This window comes from Sciurus vulgaris, assembly GCF_902686455.1.
Source record: "Sciurus vulgaris genome assembly, contig: HiC_scaffold_579_arrow_ctg1, whole genome shotgun sequence".
NCBI lineage: Eukaryota > Metazoa > Chordata > Mammalia > Rodentia > Sciuridae > Sciurus > Sciurus vulgaris.
The window spans coordinates 360,534-386,715 of NW_027632445.1; the positions used below are offsets into that span (position 1 = coordinate 360,534).

A 26,182-nucleotide genomic window follows, 5' to 3' on the forward strand; every position below is an offset into this window, starting at 1 on the left:
GGTGTCAGGAATGGAATGGACCATGGCCAGCACTTGGAGGGAGAAAACCTACCTCTGGAAGCTTTCTGCTTAAAGTTTCTTGCTTTCACTAAGGTCAGTGTCTCTCCTGTTTTTTGGACCTGAGAAGAAATACAGATAAGGAATTGTATTCCTCACCTAAAAGAAAAGCAGGTACATGAAATTAAACCCCTATCTTTCACCCTGTACAAAACTCAACTCAAAATGAATCAAGGATCAGGGAATTAGACCTGAGACCCTTCACCAAATAGAAGAAAAAGTAGGACCAAATCTCCATCACATTGACTTAGGACCACACTTCCTTAACAAGACTTCCATAGCACAAGAAATAAAAGCAATAATCAATAAATGGGATAGATTAAACTAAAAAGATTTTTCCAGCAAAGGAAACAATCAATAAGGTGAAAAGAGAGCCTACAGAGTAGAAGAAAATCTATTCCACACACATTTCAGATGGAGCACTAATCTCCAAAGTTGATAAAGAACTTAAAAAATTTACATCAAAAATACAAAGAACTCAATCAGTACATGGGCTAAGGAACTGCGTAGACGCTTCACAGAAGAAGACAAAAAAGTGATCAACAAATATATGAAAAAGTGCTCATCATCCATAGGAATTAGAGACTTGCAAATTAAAACCACCCTAAGATTTCATCTAACTACATTTGAAATTGAAAATATCAAGAAAATCGCAATAAGTGTTGATGTGGATGTGGGGGAAAAGGCACACTTGTACATTGCTGGTGTAGTTGCAAATTGGTGCAGCCACTCTCGAAAGCAGTATGAGGATTCCTCAGAAAATTTGGAATGAACCCACCATTTGATCTAGCTCTCCCACTCTTTAGTTTATATCCAAAGTACTTAAAATTAGCATACTACAGTGATGCAGCTACATCAATGTTCATAGCAGCTCAATTCACAATAGGTAGATTGTAGAACCAAACGAGATGCCCTTCAATTGATGAATGGAAAAAGAAATTGCGGTATATATACACAATGGAATGTTATGCAGCCATAAAGAAGAATAAAATTATGACATTTGCTGGTAAATGAATGAAAATGGAAAATATCATGCTAAGTGATATAGGTCAAACCCAAAAAACCAACTGTCAATTGTTTTCTCTGATAAGTGGCTGATGATATATAATGAGGAGGTGTTTTGTGGGGGAAGAGAAGAATGAAGAAACTGTGAAGAAAAATGGGGTGTGAGGGGGTGGCAGATTGAAAGATACTAGAATAAAACAGTATTACTCTATGTATATGTATGATTACATGAATAGTGTTAATATACATTGTATATGACCATAGAAATAAAAAGTTGTAACCCATTTGTGTAAAATGAATAAAAAAATATATATTATGCACATGTATTACATATAAACAAAACCTTCTTATATACCTGATTGTTAATGGGGCACCTCTTCTCAGATTTGGGGAAATCCTGTTTCAGTTTATGACAAGAAATGACACCAGTCAGAAGTAATCTCAACCCTTCTTTACAAACCAGCAAAAAATACTGATTTCTATGTCATTTTCTAAACATAGCTAAAGATGGGTGATAGAGAAATGAAGCAGACAACTCCTTTATTGAGACAAAGAGTAAAAACAGTACAAGGAAGCAATTTGTTGTACACCTTTGAAGCATCAAGAATTGGAATTTGGAATTTAGAAAAGAAAGATTCAAACTTTTATTTTGGAAATGTGGATGACATTGGTGCCTACAGTAAAAAGATTATTACAAGATTTTGAAAGACAATTCATGTGAGTGGCAAATAATGGTTAAACAATCAGTATCTGCACAGCATTTTCCACGAGGTTTGTCAGCTGTGGCCACAGCACATACATGTATTACTAGTCTCCATGATGAGCATGATTCATCTGTGTCCTCCAAAATTATTCCCATTTTAGAGATGAGAAAACACAGGTTTCTGGATATTAAATGGCAACTCAGCTGCACAGAGAGAACTAACCAGAGGCAGAACTATATGAAATTCCTTCAAAGCGCCTCCAAAGCTGATTTGCTCCTGAGGTAGAGGATGTGTCTGAAGAAATATTATTTTCTTGCCATTTTGAAGAGAGTACCTAGAGAAGACATCCTAGGAGCAATTTTTTTTTTTTTTTACTCTTTCATGGTAAGTAACTCTTCGAAAACTGAGCTATTAGTTCCTAGAGTTCTTTTGAAGTGAGTGCTCGCAGATTACAGGGTACAAAAAAAGCACATCACATTCCCAGAGTCTGAGTATGACTCAGAAAAGAAATAAATCTAAAAGGCTCATGAGAAATTTTGAAGAAAAAATATGTAACTATTTCTAAAAATATATGTCCTTTTTTTCCTATCTCTACAACATATCATTAGAAAACAGTAAATTATGATGCTTATTTCTAGGATTTGCCAAATCTTATTCTATATGATTTTGTATTAATGTCTAAAACCCAGAAAAGAGAATGCATGATTCACTGTCAAAAACATTTTTAAAAATCTTCAAGGAAGAGAGTGGATATTTGAGTGAATGTGTCATTCAAGAATTTACTTATCCAATGATTTTGAGTAAATATATTCATTGTTCTGCAGCTGTAGAGAAGTGAGAGTTTCCTTATTTATATGTCCTGTTAGAATTTTCAAAGATAAACTGTAGAATTTCATTTGAAAAAAACTCCAAATACAAAACATACAAGATGCCTAAACACAAACCCATGGGGATAAAAATGTAATTTTTTTATTAATTAAAAGCAAAACATTTTTTTCTTGAAATCCAAATCTATCTGCCATTTTGAATACACTTTCTTATCTTTGAAGCCAGAAACCACAAAAGAAATGCAGGAAAATGCCTTGAACTGCCAATTAATACAAGGGACGTCTCTAAGATTTCAATAATCATAAAAAATTTAAAAATTAAAGATTATTAAAAATATTTAGAGAAATATGAAGTAAATTCCATCATAGACACAACTAAATAAAATTGATGATGATATAAAAAAAGTGAATATTCATAAACTCAAGAGTTAAGTGTTATTTGTGGAAATTCTTGCTATTGAAGATATATGATGCTCACTGTCACAGAAACTAAAAGAAATTACATCATTTGTGACCCTGATAACATGCAAGAACACAACATTACTCACCTGAACACCAACCATACAATCCCAGGGACATGGTTAAAGAGAATATACATCTTGGAAGAGATAAATAATAATCTGTGGGGAAAATGGTTACTAGGAGCCAGTCACATTTTTAGTAATAGTATATTCAGTTTAAGAAACAGTATAAAACACCATGATTAAGTTTTGTACATGTGCAATATGCATGTGATATTTCACATGCATTTATGTTTAGAAAGAAAATATGTAGAATTTATGAGAAAATAAATATCATCAGAAACACATAAAAACACACATCCCATGTGTAGATGATAAAACTAATCATTACAAAGAAGACAATTTTCCCCAAAATTAACCTACAATATATTCCAGTAAAATTGCTATGTACCTATATGAATATATCAGAGTAAATTCTACTTTTATGTGTATCTATAAAGCAGTAATTTATAAAATTTTAAATAAATGGAAGAGGGGGATAGAAAGAGAGGGAAAGTGGAACAACTGGGTAATAAAATGGAGCAAACCATATTTCATGCTTCTATGATTGTGTCAAAATGAAGCCAAATATTATGTATAACTATAATGCAATAATAAAAATATCAACATGCTTTACTGTTAATGAAATAAGAAACTAAATCAAAAAGTTCTAAAATTCATCTACAAAATTATATATAATTTTGGCCAAGAAATTTTTCAATTATAAAAGCAAAAGGAGTACTATCATTACCTGATATTCATGTATATTGTGAAACTACTATTTCAATAATCATCAAGGAATCACAATATAAACAAAATCCATATATAAATTCATATATATTTTAAAAATTATACACTTAATTGCAATAGAAAAGTCTAGATAAATCAAGCCATAAAAGGCCAATCTCACCAACTAACTTAGACCCTGTGTCAAAATAAAAAATAAAAAGTACTAGGGTTATATCTCAGTAGTAAGGTATCCCAAGGTTCAACTTCCAACAACACATACAACAAAGAAAAAGTAAAACAAAATTAGCTAGTTCAGGAGGAAGCAAGGTCCCTTTAGGCCACAGCTGCTCTCCCGCAGAAAAATGGCATGTGGAGATTTGATCACGATAATGGGCCCACCTGTAAATCACCAGCGTGGGGTGCACTGCTCCACAGAAGGATCCAGGCCTGCAGACTCCAGAGACTGGAGACTCTGGGTCTGCCAGCTCCAGTTCCTTCACAGCCAGTCCCGCCGTTCCAACAGCCTCCCTCCCCATGCTCATGATGCCACTGCCCACTCATCATTTCCTGCTGCTCAGGAGCCAGTCCTTGTCCCTAGGGATCTTCATCCCATGCACAGAAAAGCAACATGGGACTCCAAAGCAGGAGTGAATGTCCAGAGCCAAATGGCTGATATAGAGGACTCAGGGAAATGGGGAATGTGGCGGAAGTCTGCCCCTACCTCCCTGGCAGCCCAGGGCATCAGACAGATCTAAGTGCTCCTGATTAGACAGGGCCTCAGACCTGCCCCTGGAGTCAGGGATCCTTCTCTGTGAGTGACAGTGCACAATATCCAATCCAGGCATGAATAAGGCCAGAACGACAGGTTGTTGGTTACAGCATTTTTTTTTTTCTTTTGAGGCTTGGTAATTGCTCCCCAAGCCTGAGGCTGCTGATATTTTAAGGTGATATTTTCTTCCAGAAATGGGATATAGTGCAACCAGCAGAACATTTCCATTTAACATAATGCACAAGGTCATTTCATTTTATGGATTATGTGTGCCAGTATATTATTTAAGAATGAAATTAATATGACAATTACTATAAAATGTTATTTAACTTTTCTGCTCTCTGTTCTTGTTAGGAGACAGACTAAACTTTGAATGGGAACAACCCCTTAAGACAATATTATCCAATGAAAACAACACCTAAGGCACAAGAGTAATTTAAATATTTCTAGTATTGATAGTATAAAATGAAAGAGTTGAAAGTGATATTAAGACCATAAACAGCCTTTCAAGAATATTACCATTATGTGACTAATAAAATACTATGAATGAAGTATATGTGCTTTTGGAACTACACCCTCAAGTTTGACTCTCTCCATCATTCCTTATTGGACAGTAGCCACATTCCACGTTTGAGGGCTACAGGTCCCCTGTTGTCAGAGACTTAAATAGTGTGATCTATCTCTTTATATGCTAGTGTTGAGGGATAGAGTTCCCCAATAATATTTCTCCTCAGACCTAAAGTTAGATGAAACAATACCCTGAGTGGGAGGAGGAAGCTCCAACCAGGAAGTGTCCAAAAGAAGATCATTCTTTCTCACTTCATACTGGCCACAGGTTTTTCACATTGCAGATATCATACAGCAGAAAAAACAACATAGGTTTCTTAGGGGTTAGGGACACATAGACAGCAATATTCCATGGCCCTGACTCTATTGTTTTCATATATGAAATGCAAATTTATTTGGCAATTTGGGGTTAGACATAATGGCCAAGTTGTAATATCTGTTTCCTTCTGTGTACCTACTCCCACAATTAATAAACAGGTGGGCTGGGACTTAGGATGACCTGTGTCTGATTCCTAAGTCAAAATATTTCCACCTGATCACAAGACTCTTGAAATATTTCTTATTCTCATCAGGTTTGGAAAGTGACAATTATTCAAAACAGCAGATTTTGTGATATATGTACATGAAATCCAGTCCCGTATATTACATAGCATAACACAAATAGAACATTCTCATATACATGTATCATCTTGGGGCCCCCATTCCAGAACCCAGGGAATTCTGATGCAGTTTACATCAAAAGCAAACACCAGATGGAATTCATCTGAACACCCACTTACATATCAAAATATAGGTTGATGTCAAATAAGTGGGAAGTTAAATCAGGGTTTATTAATTATAGAACAGGCTGACCTAGAGGGATGTAAAATACCACCAAGCCCTATGTTTTCAAGTCAAATTGGGGCATGGGCTATAGAGTCAAGGAGCAGTGATTTTTTATTGAAGGTATAGAGCAAAAGGAAGCCAAGAAGGAACATATAATTATTGGCTGTACCATGAAACATCAGATCATTAGAATCTGGATTTCCAACAGGAAGCATTGACATATTGTGTTTGGGCATGTGGATGATATGAGTGCCTATGATAAAAAAGGTAATGTTTCTGAAATAAAATGATATGTCAGAAAATGATTAAGTACTATCCAAACTTAGACTATGGACAAGAGATTAACAAGAAAAATAACTTTTTTAAATGCCAAAACCCAGAGAATCCTGGCTGAAGAAGCTGCTACCTTCAGAGATTTCTTGTGCCAATGAAACTTCAGCAGCTCATCTGTGAAGCAATCTGCATGTAACTAGTAAATTTTTGCATGTGCATATCCCTTTACTAAGTATTCCCTTTGCTGGGAGTCTGTCTTCAACAGCCAACTAGTTTATATTACCATTTGAAATCTCATATTTTGATATCCCAAATACATGGTGACTCCAATGAAATATATGGCCCCTAAAAACTTGATTAATATTAAACCAGTTAATTGGTGTAAAGTCTAATCTTCTTATAAAAAATCAATAAGGACACAGAAGCTTAGAAAAAATGGCATTCAAACAGAGTCAAAAGATGGCAATATACTTATGAAAGAGTGGGTCTCGAAGAAAACCATTCCAGGAAACACCATGATATAGAGACTCTGGAATCAACCCAAATAAATTTCCGTTTAACCCCATTTGTGGTATTTTCATGACAGCCCAATGATATTGATGGAGCCCACTAGGACACATACACTGTCCCTGCAGCATGGGTGAATAAAAAGGTACAAACGAGTCACATCACATTCACCAGCATTGAAAGAATGAACTACTTCAAGAAATGAAATCTATTACTGGAATATTAGAAAGACATTGAGGACACAATCCTTACCTGATGGGGCTGCAGAGATTTGTTTTTTGGTATGGTACAGTGATGAAAAACCTGTGAACTACTTTTACCTCATTACTTTGTGCAAACTTTTCTCCTCTTTGTGTTAATACTTTCCTAGGAAATGTTAGTTTTTACACTGTCTAAATGAACTAGATGTACAGTGGAGAAGGCAGGTATGTGGGCTTCCTGGGCCAGGGAGCTATAACAAAACCAGTAGCAACAGAAAATAAATATTCAGTGACCAGTAAACATTGAATATTATGGGGAAATTTGTTCTTCTAATTCTACATTTATGTAGATTTACAACTATTAATTTGCCAGGGAGAGTAATACAGTCTATATTTCTTTGGAAATGGGAATATAGGTCATACAAGTGGTAAGTTCCTGGAAAAGGTTTTGGGGAAATCCCCATACTTGGATATTTGTCTTGGATCTTTCTTGACAATCTCCAGTTCCCACCTGTTGAGACCATTCTCCAGAAGTCTCATCTAACCTTAGACCAGAGATATCAGTGTTGGATTTTTGGTGCACTTGATCTTTCCCCAAGGATAATTAATAAGTAACTCCATGAATATTTGCATGAAACTCTATGGAGAGATTGTCTTACATGTAAGACAATAATAAACTCTGATGATCCTGGCTAATTTCACAGGGATGCTCCCCAATGAATATTTTTATACCCAGATTAGTTATTTATAAATATATGCATAGGCCTCTATACATTGGTGACACTGCATTACAGAATAAAGTCTTTGGATATACATTTGAGTAGAAAAATCTAGTACCCAGTACTTAAGTATCCACCCTACCAGTCATGTCCAGCAACACAAATATGAAAGTTCTATCAGAGATTCTACAAGGAATATCCTGCTCCTGTCATTGCAGATCCCCTGCCATTCCTATGCTCTACACACAGACAAAGAAGGGGAATGTAAAAAGACTTCTCAGATATGATCCCAGATGAGGACTTGCCTGGATTGTTCTTCTCTGGGCTGCTCTGTTTTACCTGTGGGTGCCTCCAGATAAGTGGCCATATGGGTCTAGTGTGAGGACTGAGTTAATATCTAAAAATGTTCCCGCTCTGGATATTTTTGTGCCTTAAACCTTTGAAGGTTTGGACACATAAAAAGAAAAAAAAAAATTTGGCATCCTGCACATCTTCCTTAACCTGAGCTAAACAAGGGAATTTCTCTAGAATGTGTTTGACTGGCTATCAGAGTTCTACATTCTGTTGGGTTCTAGTGCTAATAAACCATCACTTCTTCAAAGTTTAATTACCTGGACCTCTTTCCATAATAAAACCTCTCAAAAGTTTCCTTTGGAGTGCTGACTTGTCATCTATTTAGCAATCCAAAATTAGACAAACAGGGATGGCCTTTTAGTCCCTTGGGAATTTGTCAATGCACTATTGCCCACTTTGGTGGAGGCTCATAGGAGGTCTGGCAGGTGCCCTGAAGAAGATTTGAATCTGGATGGCAACATTAGAACTTTATTTTCCTCCAAGTGAGTTTGATCCTGTATTCTGGCTGAAGGTAGAAAATCACAATCATTTCAGAATATTTCTATCAGCTCAGAAGGGTGTAAAACCAAGCTGTACTTCTGGGCTCACTAGCTCACTAGTGAAAAAACATCTCCAGTGGTCATATGATGACAGTCTTGCACAAACCCAGGGCAACCTGGTTGCCCACCCATGTTCCAGAACAGTCACCTGGATATTGGTCAGTGGTCACTCAACTGCCTATACAAAGCTTACAAAGGCACTACCCACATGTGCATCCTTAATTGCAGTTGAACACACGGTGCTTTTAAAGGGAAAAAAGAGCATCTTCAACTACTCACCCTGGCCTGCTTTCCTTGATACAAACAGAACTGACTTGTTTCAAACAGGAACTCTCTGTGCTATCTTGCTCCCCAAGTTTCTATGATGCTAAAAGTCACATGATACAGAGAATATTCATTGTTAAAAGGGGCTCAAGGGTCTCTCTCTTTATGTAAAAAAATATTTAACTTTCACTGTGAGTCCAGGAAAGCTGATTCCAGATTTTCATAACTATGCAAATAACTCCATAGATGTGCCAATAGATAAATATATAAAGACTCTCACTGATCCACTAAAATGCATTCTTTTTCTCTTTGCCATAGTTAATGTGGGAGACCTTGAGACTCCCTGCTCCCTGGGATCTCTACAAATTTGATGAATGAGGATGGTGGGTGTAGTTCCCTTTGCTCCTCTGTGCATCACCCAGAATGTCTACCTTACTCTCAGCTTCTGACAATTTTGGCAGCCTCCACTGGGGTAGTGATTCAGATACACAATAATGTACCTAAAGCAATTTTATCATCAAGCTATGAAGACATCAATTTGATTCTATGTTCCTTATCAGTAATTTTTATTTTGCTTTTCATTAACAGCATCCAAGGTAATTTAGTGACAAGTTGTGCTCGATTTATGAATGGGAACAATGATTCTCTTAAAGGATTCACTGGGAAACATAAGGCACATGCCCAGGATTCCATTAATGCCCTGTACAGAGTTGTCTAAAATTCAGTGGAATGAGAAGATCAAAGGGATCCAGTAGCAGAAGAAAAAATGCAACATCATGGGGCCAGAAGTCACAATTTCCCCCATGAAGTGTAGGCTTATAGTATCCAGGATTAGTCTTCAGGTTTTGATGAGAGAGATAGGCCATTTCTAAGACCATTTTCCTAAAGTCCATTTCCCTAGTGAAGACAAGCTTAGACTAGTAACAAATGCACACAACATCCTTCCTGCTGTGGCATGCCATGTGCCTCTGGGAGTCAAAACTTGAGGTCAGTACACTCTTGGCTTATTGGGGCTCATTTACTGAGGCCATCCCTATCAGGTACATCATATCAGGTGTTGTGCTGAAAGCTAGCACAGACTCTTGACCATAGCAGACAGGGCCCACTCTCTCCTAGGATTTTATGACCAGTTCAAGTAGCAGTCCCAACAAGAAGCAATGACAGTAAGAAAACCATGACTATAATTTTATCCTAGTGTTAATAAGCAGCATGTCAATATCAGCTTTAAACAGTTCTGATGAAGGAACTCCCTGGTGTACTCCTATGGGGGATGCGGACAGCAGGGAGAGAGAAAAAGAAGACACAGAGAACTTTGGCAACCCCACCAGCAATAAATGAGTGGACCTTTTTCTCCACATCCTTGCCAATACCTATTGTTGCTAGTATTCTTGATAATCGCCATTCTAATTGGGGTGAGATGGAATCTTAGGGTAGTTTTGATTTGCATTTCTCTTATTACTAAACATGTTTAGCATTTTTTCATATATCTGTTGATTGCTTGTAGATCTTCTTCTGTGAAGTGTCTGTTCATTTCCTTATCCCATTTGTTGATTGGGTTATTTGTATTCTTGGTGTAGAGTTTCTTGAGTTCTTTATATATTCTGCAAATTAGTGCTCTATCTGAAGTATGAGTAGCAAAGATTTGTGGAGATTCCTTAGAAAACTTGGAATGGAACCACCATTTGACACAGCTATCCCATTCCTTGGCCTATACCCAAAGAACTTAAAATGAGCATACTACAGATATACAGCCACAACAATGTTCATAGCAGCTCAATTCACAATAGCTAGATTGTGGAACCAACCTAGAAACCCTTCAATTGAAGAACAGATAAAGAAACTGTGATATATATATATATATATATATATATATATATATATATATATATATATAATATTATATATATATAATATTACTCAGTCATAAAAATATTAAAATTATGGCATTTGCAGGCAAATGGATGAAATTGGAGAATATCATGCTAAGTGAGATAAATCAATCTCAAAAAACCAAAGGATGAATGATTTTGCTGATAAGTGGATGATGACAAATAATGAGGGGTGGGAAGGGGGCAAGAATGGAGGAAGGAGGAACTGTATAGAAGGATAAGAGGGGTGGGAGGGGTGGGGAAAAAATAACAGAATGAATCAGAAACTATTACCCTAGGTAAATGTATGATTACACAAATGGTATGCCTCTACTTCATGTACAGGGAAACAAGATGTATCCCACTTATTTACAATAAAAATGAATTTAAAACAAAAGAGAATGTGGCAATGGCTGGCAGCACACTTTGATGACCTTGAATTCCATTACAATGCTAGAGAAGCAACAAAGCATTCACTTGTGAATATTCACACTTGGTTGTAAACTCCCTGAGGTCAGGGTCAGGGCTCAATGCCCATGCAACATTGACATATTTAGTCCCATATGGATGTCAAATTCATACCACTGAGATTAGAATATTCTAAGAAGGGTTTGTACTCTCTATACTTGGAGTTATAAGCTCAATGTAATTTGGGTTGGAAATATTCTTAGTTGAATAAATGATAAACTTGTATCAGGAGTCAGGGAATATTTATCCAATACGGGTCTGTCCCTGATGATTGCACAAGATACTAAGACCAGGGTCCTCAGGACTGGCTTCCTCCTCTGTACAGTGAACCACTTTTTTCCATACTCTCAAAGGCATTCTTATTTTGGAGTTGTTGGTTTCTCTGTTTTCCCATAGAGTTCCGTCTTTGATAGACATTTGAGCAGCAGCTGACGAAAGGACAGTGGGCAAAGATGTGACTGTGCTAAGTCACATACTGTCTGGCTTCCTGCAGACACTATAAAAACATGGTTTCTACTTCCCAGAGCCCTTAGCCAGTAATAATCATGAAAGAGGTAAATTGGGAATCATGATATAATTAAACTGTCAGGCACAAAGGTGCTGGAAGGCACCACATCTGCTGAATATTATATGTCTGCAAGTGTATGTGCTCAGAAACTAAGAATGCAATGGCCAGAACCATGAACCTGGTGATTAGGCCACATTTGGGGTAGAACATCCTGGACTCCTCATTGAGTGGAGCTAGGACATTCCTCACCTTGCTCTCAGAGTGCAACGGAGGTGGAAGGCATGCCTGGAAAATTGTTTGTGGCAGAGGATCACAGGGTTCATTTGGTTCTGGTGTGACCTGGTTGGTCTAATTTTTCACACTGTGCCTGAAGACCCTGCCTCAGATGCAGGGTGATTTTGAAAGTGCACAGATGGACAATATTTTTATTTGAGGCAAGTAGTACTCATTTTGATTGGTAATTGCCATAAACAGTTGAGATTTTAAATAAGTTTTTGTAAGTATAACAGGCAAACTGAACTAAGAAAAATAAATAAACAAAAAATAATGCAAGTTCCAAAATTGCAAAGGTTACATAAAAATAAATATGTCTGGAGACATGTACAAGATATGAGTGGTAGGAATTCTCCCAATCTCAGTAACAAACTGACTAGTGAAGAGTCTGTGAGGTGCTGTCATGTTGTCTTCATTCATCTTCTTCCCCTTTTCCTCCTCTAGGCCTATATAATCTTGTATATAAGGGAGACTAGCAATAACTGGGAAGCAATGATTAATTCAAAACATCACTTTGGAGAATGCATTTGACTTCTCATTCTAGTTATAGCACTTTCAAGACCAATGGCTTTGGGCAGGAGGTTTATCTCACTCTGGTCCATGGTGTCCTCATTTGTGAAATGGGAATGTCCCAGTTCCTGGGTTCTTGGACAGTGCCATGAACTGTCAAAATGGAGACTAACTATCTCTATGGTGGAAACAACTGTTTCCCTGCAAATCAGAAGGGGGTCTGTCCAGAGGCTTTCTCTCTCCAGTATCTGCTCTCCTCCATAAGTATCTCCTCATATTTTTTTCTAGAATATCCTCTCCCCTTTGCATTTCACTCCAGGTGGGGTGAGTGGGGCAGGTGATCAGGCCTAAGAAGTCAGAGCATGGAAGCATTCTGAACAAGGAAGCACTTCACTGTTGACTGGAGCTCATCCAGACTATTCCAGAGGCCCACAAGTGACTTTTAAGAAATGAGCATGAAAAGATTACTGCCATCTTAGGGATCCAGGGGAGGCCAGAAGAAGGAATAAAAACTGAGAGATGAAAAAAGAGTAGATCACAGAAAACAGCTGTGGCTGCATTAAGAACTCCCCACAGGGTTATTACTTGTAAAATAGCACCCCCTACACATACCTATGCTAGTTTGAGTTGGAGTTGATTTTCTGTCACTTGAAGCAAAGAGTGATGATTAACCTACTGTTTTCCTCAATTCCCTTTCCTTTGCAGCAGTGAAGGGACAAGAGAATGGTAACAAGGAATAACAGATTAAATCTCTCCAAAAATTAAATAACCTAATTAATAAATGGGCAAATGAACTAAACAAACACTTTTTAAAAGGAGAAATAGAAATGGACAACAAACACAAAAATTTGTCCAACATTATTACCAATTAGAGAAGTGCAAATCAAAATTACACTGAGATCTTATCTCACACCGTCAGAACTGCAGTCCTCAAGAATACAAATAGTAAATGCTTCAGATGGCATAGAGAAAAAAGGAGCATTTTTATACTATTGGGGGGACTGAAAATTAATACAACCATTAGGAGATAATATGGAGGCTCCTCAAAAGACTAGGCATAAAAGCACCATATGACCCAGCTATACAACTCTGCACTATTTATCCTAAGGAATTGAAGTCATCATGCTATAGTGATATATACACATCCATCACCCATGTTTATAGCAGTACAGTTCAAAATAGCCAACAATAAAAACAGCCTAGGTGCATATCAATACATCAATGAATGAATTGATGAAGAAAATATTATACATGTATGTATATACATATATACATATACACTATGTAGTTTTAATCACCCATAAAGAAAATATTATTCACACACACACACACACACACACACACACACACACCACATACAAAATATTGTTTTATTCATCCAAAAAGAAAATTGAAATTATGATTTTGAGGAAAAATGGATGGGACTAGAGCCCATCATGTTAAGTAGAATAAGTCACTCAGAATGGTAAGGGTCATATGTCATCTATGGAAGCTAGAGAGGAAAAGGAAAACAATACAGTGGGTAGATCTTCTAAAAATCAAAGGAAGATCAGTAGAGGAATGGGACCAAGGTTTGGGAAGTAGGGACAGTGGGGTGAAGTACTGTGGAATGATTTTGACCAAATTATATTGTCATATCATGTTCACATATAAATATGTAACAACAAATCCCAGCATTATATACAACTGAGACAAGTCTTAAAAATCAAGATCAGGTCCTTGTTACACCTGTTTTAAAGATTAAACGCCCAAAAATTCTGGTGTAAGAAAACAAGTTTATTTAAAGAATAGAACAGAGAGAGAGAGAGAGAGAGAGAGAGAGAGACTCCTCTGGTGGGAAGGGGGTCGAAAGCTGATGCCTGAAGGTGCAGGGGTGTCTTTTCTCATTGTAGATTTCCTTTTCTTCCATGTCCTCTCCTCTTATCTTACCTATGTGACCAAAGGTGACCAAAAGGAAAGGAAGAGAGTCATCCAGGGGGTGATTGCTTCGGTTGGAAAATGTAAACTTTCCTCTCCCCTGGAGGAACTTAGCAACCAGAGGATGGGGATCCATCCTATCTACCCATTTCCATTGCTTTAACAACTAACTACCAGTTTTTTTTTCCCCTGGACTCACAACTATAATACATGAATGAAAATATAAGAAAAATGCTTAAGTCCATAGAAGTCTGAGAATGGCCTGACACTGGCCACATGTTGGAGCACAGCTTTAGAAAATCCCAGACACTTGACTCTGCCTTCATGGGCCCCTCCATATGCAATAAAGATTAAAAGTTACATTTTGCTACTGGGCTGGTACAAAGATGAATATTATTCAAGTCAGATTGCATTCATTTATTTTCCTTAGGATTTCACATAAAACATTTCCATGGGATGCATGCACTGTACTTATTGTGAACAATGGATATATCAACTCTGAAAGTGCTTGCTTTTTTCTGTATCATAGATAATACTTTTGTCAGTGGGCATATATTTGTAACAAACAATTTCTAGTTTCAGGCAAATCAACTTTCACTAGATCTACAATGCATTTTGAGAACCACATGAAATGAGGCACATTTTTTGAATAAGTAGAATATGTATAGCTATGTTGTGGATTCCCATTGGTGAGCTATCAGAGCAATGATCACTTCTGATTGGCTAAATGTAGTTGAGGTTTGATTGTGCTGAACAGGATGGGAGGAAGGATCTCAGAGCACCTCTCACTTTTGGTTGGTCAAATGCAGTTTTCTTATTGGACAAATAACCCTTTATGCTGGAGGTTGCAGGCTGGTAATGATTGTCTTGTAAAATCATACTTGTTGTACAGTGCAGAGGTTTTTCATATGTGTTGGTAAATATCTAGCATGAAAAGCCTCTATTGGAAACCTTTGATTTAAAGAAATGGAAATTTATGTCTATCTTGTGGAGATGCCTAAAACCTGGCCTCAGGGATCATGGATAGTGAGCATCCTGTCATCATTGATCATTTGCATGTTCCAGTGAGGAGCAAGGGTCACTGATGCTCAGGAATGGGTCAATTTTATCTTCCAGTAGACCTATCTGTTAAAGTATAAGAAGGGATAAGACAGTCCTGCTGTTTACCTCTATTCTTATACTTTCTCCTTTTGACTTTTTCTGAAAGAGCTGTAGACTGACGTCCCAGAAATCTTGACAGTTTATCTGGAGCAATATCAATGTTGAATAAAATTTTTCAAATTAGTACAATAGGTTTTATGACTTCTGGGAAACTGAGGGAGTGCTAAGAACCCCCCCTTCAAACAGTGATTCTTGTGATCAAGTCAGAAAGATTTCAGACATGTCTCTCAGATTAACAGGATTAAGTTTACTGAAGGGATAAAACAAAGGAAAGAGACACTCTCAAGGGAGAAAGTTGGTCATCTAACAAATGAGAGAGACTGTGTGCCTCTTCTGAAATCTATTTTTCTTGGAGAGTCCCAGAGAAGTTTCCACAGAGTCCCACCAAGGGCCAAATCTTGGATTTTGACTGACAGCTGGATGATTTTAGACTGTCAAGTCCCCGCTGCATAATAACTCAAGGTCACTTCAGCCCATGCTGACTGGTTCTCATTAAATTCTTAACCATAAATTCTTACAGATTTTACTATTAGGAGGAATTTTTCTTATCTTCCTGAGTTTTGGAACCTGGTATGTGGAAATGTTCACAAAATTCTTTCTCTTCCAGTTAACTTGGGTTCACCTTATAGACATTATTTTAGACCTGCATTGTTCCTTCCAAAACAGGTAGTTTGCTGAGGAATGTGACATACCCTGTCCACTAAGGCCAGGCAGAGATGCAGTTAAATTACTTCTTGAAAAGGAAATCTTGTGTGGATCAGCACATTGAGCCCACTTTATAGAATTATTCTCTTAACCTCATGTTCTCACAACTCACATCTCTCAGTCTCCTCTCATTGAAGAAATAAAAGAACAGTCTAAGTCATACTATGGTTGAGATGAGTTTCTAGGAGTGGATTCTGGAATAATATGAGTTTTACCAGAGAACTCATAGCAATGCAGATTCTGTATCGCAGATGTACAGTATTGAACACAAGAATCCTAATTTTCAAAATCACTCCAGGTGCACACTTGAGGTTAACCACCTGTTTTGGTCTTTATTCCAAAAACAGGATCTTTTTCACCACTTAAAAAGTCTTTTATTATGACCTCACTGACTGACACCACAGGAAAACTGGCTTACTTTGTTGGACAGTTCCAGTCCAGGTAGACAGGACCTGAGAACAAAGGGGCTGCATACGCAGTTCCCTGGTGTCCAGGAATTGAGGAAATCCTGTCGTACTGTCCCCTTTAAGGTTATCTACTCCACCCAAGTCTCATAATCAAAACTCTGTAAACATGTTGGCTATTATTTTTCTTTTGTAGGAGGAAGCATTAAGTAATCTGTTGTTTAAGAAACTCCATGGGGCTGGGGAGATAGCTCAGTCGGTAAAGTGCTTGCCTTGCAAGCACAAGGCCCTGGGTTCAATCCCCAGCACCCCCCAAAGGAAAAAAAAAAAAAAAAAGAAACTCCAAAAGCCACATTACTGCCCTGTAAGCATGATTGGGAGGACTACGTTTTTTCTTATATGAAAGATTCTGGTGTGTAGATTCCTGCAGTTGCCCCTCGTTACCACTAGATGGCAAGAGTGCACTTTCCTGCTGGCACCTAGGAACACTCCACAGTCAGGCTGCGAGCTTCTTAGTCCCATTAGAGTTCCTAAGGTGTCATTGTGCTTAGGGCAATGTTCCCGCAGTATCCAGAAAGTGATATGCAGCCAGAGTCATTAACATAAGGGAATAATAATCATGGTATTTTATCAGGAAAGTCCTTTAGAATTTTACAAGTTCTAATTCCCATGCATGGCAAACTGACCATTTTTACACAGTCCTGAGTTCTGAGGGTAGCAGAGAGCTAGTCACAGGCCGTAATAATACCAGCCAGGAGGAGGAGAGGTCATAAAATCACAACAGGCTAATTTCTTCTCATGGGAGGTCTAATGTGATTTTAATGACACCCAGAAAAATAAAGGGCCTGACTTTTTGATGCTTCAAAGTGTTCATTGGGAGGGTAAATGCTCCAATTGATTGTGGGCTTTGTTTGCTCCTGTGCCTCTTCTGTGGCCCAAGCTTGCAGCCATAACAGTAGAGAGTGTTTGGAACAGGAATAGTGCTTTCACAATTCCCACTTGGAAGGTGCAGTGAGCTTCCTCTACTCTCACCTCTGGCAGCCCTTCTTGTTGTTCAGAACTATGATGGGGAAGACCTAACAGAAAGCAGAGAATAGATGCCCCCCATGACCCAGGCTTAGGGGTTCAGGCTATGGATGCAACTGCCCTGGGTCTTTTGAGAAGCTTTGCAAGTTTGACATTGTTTTAAGGGTACCTTGAATTTGTTTTAATCTGGTATGGCAAGACTTACAAAAACAGATTTTTCTCTCACAGACTGCTACAGTTTCCTCAAACAAATGTTCCAGGCCATGTGCAAAGCATCAAGGTTGGTCAGGAGGCAGACAGTGTGGAAGATGAGAAAAAACATCGGAAAGAGACTTCATTTTATTTGTGCAGGAAGAAAGATGATGCAGCTTAAGTAGTTTTAGGATTAGTGTGTTTCAAATATTTAAGTCTTCTCTAAGCAACAAGGGCCATCCCTGGGTCTCTGGTACCTGAACCTGATGGGATTGGTGGTGTGGGAACCAGAGCAGTTAGCTTGGATAAGGTGAACATGCTGGGGAGATGAATGACTCTAGGAAATAGCTATCTCCAGGAAGGTATGCCCTGGGTATGATGGTATATGTCTGTAATCCAAGTGACTCAAGGGACCAAGGCAGAAATATCACAATTTCAGGCCAGCCTGAACTATTTAGTGAGACCCTGCATCAAAAATATTTAAAAAGGTGCTAGGTATCTAGTTATGTTTTGGGTCAGTTGAAGAATTCTCCTGGGTTTAATCCAAGTTTCCATTCCCAATGTGCACATGTGTATGTGTGTGTGTGTGTGTGTGTGTGTGTGCACATAAATACACACACACACACACACACACACACACAATAAACAGTCAAGGAAGTTATGCCCTTCAGAGTCAGGAAACACACAATGTCAAAGAAACAGAGAACAAACAGTAATTGGCAGAGTTAACAAAGCACTTTTGATCCCCAGAAAGGAAGAAATTGTAACTTGGCAGGTGCTCCTAACAAGTCTGCTCCCTGGTCCCTCCAGGCCAGGACCTGTGTTTATGGTCTTCCAGATCACTTGCTTCACAGACACCAAACAGACTTTTGGGTGACTGCACAGAATCAGTACTCTTTGTTTTAGTGCATTCAATTTGAAATATAGTTTTCCAGTTTGAAATAAAGCCTGGTAAGCAGAGCATAGAATGCAAATTACCTCCAACAAACTGTCCTTTGATCCTTAATCTGTCTCCCAGAGATGCCTGCCTGGAGCAAGCTCAGGATGCTTGGGACAAGGACAGACTTCTCAGAGAAAAGAGGGTTTGGGATAGACTTTGAAAGACATTTTTTTCTCACTGGAGCTTATATTTTCTCTGATGGCAATTTGGAAGGGAAAAAAATGAAGTACTGCACAGACCACTGTGGAATGTACAAGTTCAGAAGTCAACAGGTTTTCCTTGCAGCTGGCATGAGGCCTTCTCAGGTCATCAGCTCCAGCATGGGCCAGTGGATTCAAATGACCCTGCACATTAATGTGTGTGTGTGATTCATGCACATGCTGGTGTAGTGCTCTTTGACTAACTGTGCATGTTTGGGATAGAGGAGTAGAAAAGACAACTTTCTCTATTGGAGGTTACTGCTTAGAAGGACTCTTGCCTGACATTCAAGGAGGAACATCTGGCTTTACATCAACAACTGGAATTGGACAGGAAAACTTTTGGAAAAAAGGTCAAACTCTTTGACAGATAGACTGTAGTGTGAGGATCAGGTCCAATTTAGTATTTCTCCTGCCCCCAGGCTTTAAGCTTCTCCTGAGAATTGGCTGTGTGTTTCCCTCTCCCCCTTACATGTTTTCCTTTTCTTCCTTCCTCACCCACTATGAGACACTCACTGTTCCTGAAGCACTGGGACAAAATGATGAAGTACAGAAGGCCCAGTGCCTTCCTGAGTAGCATTTATGATCTAGACCAGGGTTCCTGAACCTCAGCTTGTTTAACATAAAACACCAGATGCTTCTTTGTGTTGAGGAGTTTCCCTGTTCATAATGATGTGTTTAGCAGCATCCCTGAACAATGCCTAGCATTGTCCTCTGCAATTTTTGAAAATCTAAAATACCCATAGACAGGCCCAATGTCCTGTGGGTGTAACCATTGTCCTGGCTGACAACTAACCACTGAGGAAGACAGCTATGCTCATACCTGCAGTAGAGTTACCACAACTATCTCAGTGCCTACATGGATGATATTCAGGAATCTGCTACTGCTCACAGAGTCTGATTTAGTGGGATTTGCAGTGGGTGTTAGTACATGCCTTTTGTGGAACAGTAATTACCAGAGACTACCAAATAAATCCCTGGTCAAGAGAGGCTTTCACTTATATCATGGTGGGTTATCATGGTGGCATTTCAGTGAAAGTCAGTGGAGGTATTTGCGGATACCATCTGATTCCAGAATCCAGTACAGAAGCTTCTGTCAACACCCTTGCTTGTTCATCCCTGTGCTCTACTCTACAGTGTTCATAGGTAAATTAATAAGTCTGTTATGATTCAGATATGAAGTGTTTTCCAAAAGTTTATGTGTGAGACAATGCAAGAAAGTTTAATGGTGAAATGACTGGGATATGAGTCTTAACCTAGTCAGTGGATTGCTCACTTGAATGAAATAACTTTTTTTAATGAACAATTCTTTCCTATCCTCATAAAGTAGGGAGTGTTATTAAGTGTGGGATAGGGAGTTCTTCCAACAGTATCCCTATATATGAGTATAGATATTGCAATTTTTGTTATCAAACTGAGGATTTGTGGCTTCCTGTCTTCCATGGCAATTCCCAAGGAGGTAACTTCTTCTCTGGTGTTCTCTCATGATTCCTTGCAGATTAATTGTATAGCACTAATTATACTGTTCTGTAGGTGTCAGCCTCATTTCACTTATATATTCTGTAAAGCTGTTTCCTAGGCAGGACAGAATAAGTCCTTCCTATGTATGAGTTAACTGCTGAGTGAAAAATAAAGGGCTGTCTGTTTAGCTAAGTATTTCCCAAGAATCAGATAAAAAAAATGTTAGATTGGGGCTACAGTGTTGGGTAATGGAATAGTGAGTTTCAGATATCATCAGATTCAGATGTACCAAAAGTGTAAAATCTTTAAGAATTCCATGTAAATAGTAGGGAGAAAAATAATAATGATAGAAACAACAAAACCTACCTTTCAACTAGTCCACATGAACATAACCTTGATAGTTTCCATTATTTTATTTTTAGATGAAATAATTTTATTTTACACATGTAAGAAAAGGCATTTCAGGATCTAATAATTTAAAGCAGGCAGCTGTCTACTGATAAGAAAAGCAACAACTTTTGATAGCTCAACACACTGCATCCGAAGCAAAGAGACATGAGAGAATACACATTTATGCAGCATTAACAAAATGAAAAATGTAGTGAATGGTAGGGGGAGGGATGGAGAGAAAAATGGAAATGAAACATCAGAGTTTCCCAATGCTTCAAATGTAGTACATTAGAGTAAGAATGATAAGAATAAAAATAACAGATTTATATACCTGCCTAATACAAAGTTTTCTGGTAGAAATATTTTCAATGGTAAACCAGTTTGAGTATCTTCCATAGTTACTGAACTCAGGCTTTAAAATCTCTAGATTTTATCTCTAGATACAAACAATGAATAATATGGTATAGTTCCTTTTATATTACAAGTTTTATTAAAATCATATACTCTAGTGACCAATGTTAAAACTTTCTGTATTCTGAAACATAAAACTATAGTTTACAAAGTATTAAATATTTAAATTAAGACTTCACATATTAGAAAACTTTTAGGAAAATATAAATATTTAAGGAACTGCATATCCGGATGTACTCTCTTCAGAATTGATGACTCCTGCATCCTATAAAACTGTCTGGTTGTGGGTGGGGTGGAGAAATGTAACTAGGCAACTCATTTTTCACCAGCATTGTCCAGAAACAGCTCAGGTGGCTGTCACCATGAAACTCTGGACCTTTGAGAATGTTTTTGAACACCCATGGGAAACTGTTATAATAACTTCAATGCAGAAATGCTGAAGCCCTAAGAATCTGGTTGGAGCTGATGTGCTGGGCAGGCATATACATCCCTCTGGAAAGCTGTGCAGTCACATACTTCTCCTTAGATTTGAAATTTATGATTTAGGATACTGTACTGTGGGCTAGTTATGTTAATTAAAAAAGGTAAAGACATTACCTGAGTTTCTCTGCACTCTTTAAAAGAACATTTAGACTTAAACAGAAAAAATGATTCACATATTTAGCATTTTACATTTGTTTAACTTATGAATTACCATTTGTCAAAACCCTGGTTTTGTAATTGCTAAGATATGACATGTCAGGTTTTTTAATATAATTATATTTTAAGGTAACTGTGATCACAAAATATCTGTTTTACATAAAGAACTGGATATAATTTTGAAAGTACTCAAGTAATGCTTTATGTGAACCACACATTGCAGGTACTTAAAGTTTTTAATTATAAGGTGTGGGGATATTTTTGGGAAAAAATGAATAATGGAGGTGTTGGAGTGGCCCTAACTAACTACTGAGTGAATTGCACAGCAGATTTTATTTATGAGATCCTTATTTTTAATATTCCAGAGTGGCTACAAAGTAAAAAAAAATCCAACAAACATATCTTGTTTAAAAAAATATATGAATATTTTGGTATTGAGATTATATTAGAAATTTTGAACTATGTAAATAAGCTCAGTATTGATGAGTGGAAAGGAGTATCATTGAGAAATATGTAATGCAGGAGAGACATTTCTGACACAGCTTTCTGACAGTTCTTAAAGATATTAATCAATATCTTTATACAGCAAAAATGTAATTCAATAAATATAGCAGTATAAAATTTTCTTCTTAAAAATATTTTAGCTGTTCATAGACTTTTATTTTATTTATTTATATGTGGTGCAGAGAAACAAACTCAGTGCCTCACACATGTTAGACAGGTGCACTGCCACTGAGCCACAACCTCAGTTTTAAAATTTAAACACTAAAGAAAAGAGAGAGAAAATTCAAATTACTAAAATTCATTATGAAAATTAAATATCACTACAGACACTACTAAAATACAAATGATAGAAAAAATTTGAAAGTCTATACTATAATAAAATAGAAAAAGATAAAAATATCAAAAAATTTCTAGAGAAATATAACCTGTACAAATTAATGCAGGAGGACACAGAAAATTTAAAAACATCAATTTCAAGTAATGAAATATATTATGCCACCAAAAGCCTATCACAAAAAAATCCTAGGACCAGAGGGATTCTCAGCCAAATTCTTCTAGACCTTCATAGAAGATTTTACACCAATATTTCTCAAACTATTGCATAAAACAGAGAAGGAGGAAACACTTCCAAACTCATTCTATAATACTAGTTTCACCATGATACCAAACCTAGACAAAGAAACATAAAGAAAAAAAAAAAACTTTAGACAAATATCCCTGATAAAAATAGACACAAAAATTCTAATTAAAATACTGACAAAATGCATACAAAAACATATTAAAAAGATGGAGCACCATGATCAAGTGAGGCTCATGCCAGAATGTAAGGGTGATTCAACATACAGAAATCAATAAACATAATTCATCACATCAATACACTTAAGCACAATAATCACATGATTATCACAATAGGTGAAGGAAAAGCAATTGAGAAAATTCTGCATGCATTTATGCTCAAAATACTAAATAAAGTAGGGATAGTAAGAACATTCCTCAACATTGTAAATGCTATATATGCTAAAACCAATGCTACTATTATTCTAAATGGAGAAAATTTGAAATTATTCATGCTAGGAACTGGAACAAGTCAGGCATGCAATTTTTTACCACTTCAATTCAATATAGTACTTGAAATCCTAGTTGCAGCAATTTAAAAAAGAAACTAAAGAGGTATGAATAGAAAAAGAAGAACTTAAACTAACTCTTTTTGCCAATGACATGATTTTTTATGTAGAAGACTCAAAAACTCCAACAGAAAGCTTCTAGAATTCATTAAGAAATTCAGCAAATTAGCAGGATATAAAATTAATACCCATAAACCAATTTGTTTCTTTACATTTCTGATGAATCATCTGAAAAGAAAGTAGATAATTATTCAATTAATAATAGCCTCATAAAATACTTTGGTATCAGTCTAACAAAAGTGGTGAAAGACTTCGACAATGAAAGCTGCAGAACAATAAAGAAAGTATTTGAAGTAGACCTTAGAAGGTTGGAGGACTGCCATGTTCATGGATAGGCAGAATAAATATGCCAAAATGGCCACACTACCAAAACTAATATAGAGATTTAATTCAACTCCTATAAAAATTTCAATGATTTTCTTCATAGAAATAGAAAAGTCAATCATAAAATTTATTTGGAAAAACAAGTGGCCCTGAATAACTAAAGCAATGTTTACTTAGAAAAATGAAGTAAGAGGCAGAACAATGTCACACCTTAATTTATACTACAGAGGTATAATAAAAAAAATAGCATGGTATTGGCACTGCAACAGACATAAAAACACTCAGGACAAAATAGAAGTACAGAATCAAACCTAGACATATACACTTAACTCATACTATAAAAAAGTGTCAGACACACACTCTTGAGAAAGATAGACTATCATGTGGTGCCAGGTAAACTGGAAATACATGTATAATAGAGTGAAATTTAACCTCTATCCCTCAACCTGCTTGAAGTTCAAATCACTGTAGGTCAAGAACCTAGATATTAGACCAGAGATTTTTTGCTTAGTAGAATAAATTTTAGCCCAAATTGTACACCACTTCAGCTTAGAAAATGATTTCCTCAACAAGATTTCTAAAGCAGAAGAAGTAATATCAATAATCAACAAATGGGATGGCATCAAAGTAAAAATGTTCCATAGCAAAGAAAACAAGAATGTGAACAGAATGCCTACAGAATGGGAGATATCTTTGTCACCTGTGTTTCAGGTAGAGCATTAATATCTAGGATATATAAGGAACTCAAAAAACTTAACACACAAACACACACACAGAGAATGGCCTCGGACACCCAGGCAGTCCCTGACGTGTCGGGGAGGAGCCGGGCGCGGAGGTGCGTGAAGTGGAGCTCAGGGCTGCGGAGGGGAGCGGAGCTGAGCGGCTGGGCGGGCCTGGCCAGGCCAGCGGTGCAGAGACGTCGGTCGAGCGGCGGCGAACATGCGCTTTTGACATATTGGAGGCTTTCTTGATCAGGGATGGTGAAGATATACCAGATTTTTCAAGTTTAAAGGAAGAAACTGCTTATTGGAAGGAACTTTCCTTGAAGTATAAACAAAGCTTCCAGGAAGCTCGTGATGAGCTAGTTGAATTCCAAGAGGGAAGCAGAGAATTAGAAGCAGAGTTGGAGGCACAGTTAGTACAGGCTGAACAAAGAAACAGAGACCTGCAAGCTGATAACCAAAGACTGAAATATGAAGTGGAGGCGTTAAAGGAAAAACTAGAACATCAATATGCACAGAGCTACAAGTAGGTCTCAGTATTAGAAGATGATTTAAGTCAGATCCGGGCCATTTAAGAGCAGTTGCATAAATATGTGAGAGAGCTGGAACAGGCCAATGATGACCTGGAGCGAGCAAAGAGGGCAACAATAGTTTCACTGGAAGACTTTGAACAAAGGCTAAATCAGGCCATTGAACGAAATGCATTTTTAGAAAGTGAACTGGATGAAAAGGAATCTTTGCTGGTTTCTGTACAGAGGTTAAAGGATGAAGCAAGAGATTTAAGGCAAGAACTAGCAGTTCGGGAAAGACAACAGGAAGTGACCCGAAAGTCGGCTCCCAGTTCTCCCACGTTAGACTGTGAGAAGATGGATTCTGCTGTCCAGGCTTCACTTTCCTTGCCAGCCACTCCTGTTGGCAAAGGGACGGAAAACAGTTTTCCTTCACCGAAAGCTATACCAAATGGTTTTGGAACCAGTCCACTAACTCCTTCTGCTAGGATATCAGCACTAAACATCGTGGGGGATCTCTTACGGAAAGTGGGGGCTTTAGAATCCAAATTAGCAGCTTGCAGGAATTTTGCAAAGGACTAAGCATCACGAAAATCCTATATTTCAGGGAATGTTAACTGTGGGGTGATGAATAGCAACGGCACAAAATTCTCTCGATCAGGGCACACGTCTTTCTTTGACAAAGGGGCAGTGAACGGCTTTGACCCACCTACTCCTCCTTCTGGTCTGGGTTCTTCGCGCCCCTCGTCAGCTTCGGGTATGCTGCCTCTCAGTGTGTGAGTGCCCAGCTTCCAGGTGGGGGCTCCTGCCCTCCTCCAACAGCCCAGGACACCCACGCCTCACCCCTTGGTGCCTGGGCCCAGCCCTGTGCCCTTCCGTCTGCCTCCCCATGGCTGGCAGAGGGCAGGCTGCATGCAGTGGTGGCTGCTGGGCCCTGCCTAGCCCCAGGACTCTGCTCGATATCAATACTGGCTATTTTCTCTTCTTGCCGTAGTGCCGTTGGTTTCACATGATTGCACTTTTGTGGGTC

At 37.8% G+C, this 26,182-nt stretch overlaps 1 pseudogene across 1 annotated transcript; it reads left to right on the forward strand.

Moving 5' to 3' along the window:
• The first annotated feature begins 24,729 nt into the window (after nucleotides 1-24,729).
• Nucleotides 24,730-25,843, forward strand: LOC306652781 (nuclear distribution protein nudE-like 1; annotated as a pseudogene). The gene has a single exon. The product of its transcript is annotated as a nuclear distribution protein nudE-like 1 (transcript).
• Nucleotides 25,844-26,182: the final 339 nt, after the last annotated feature.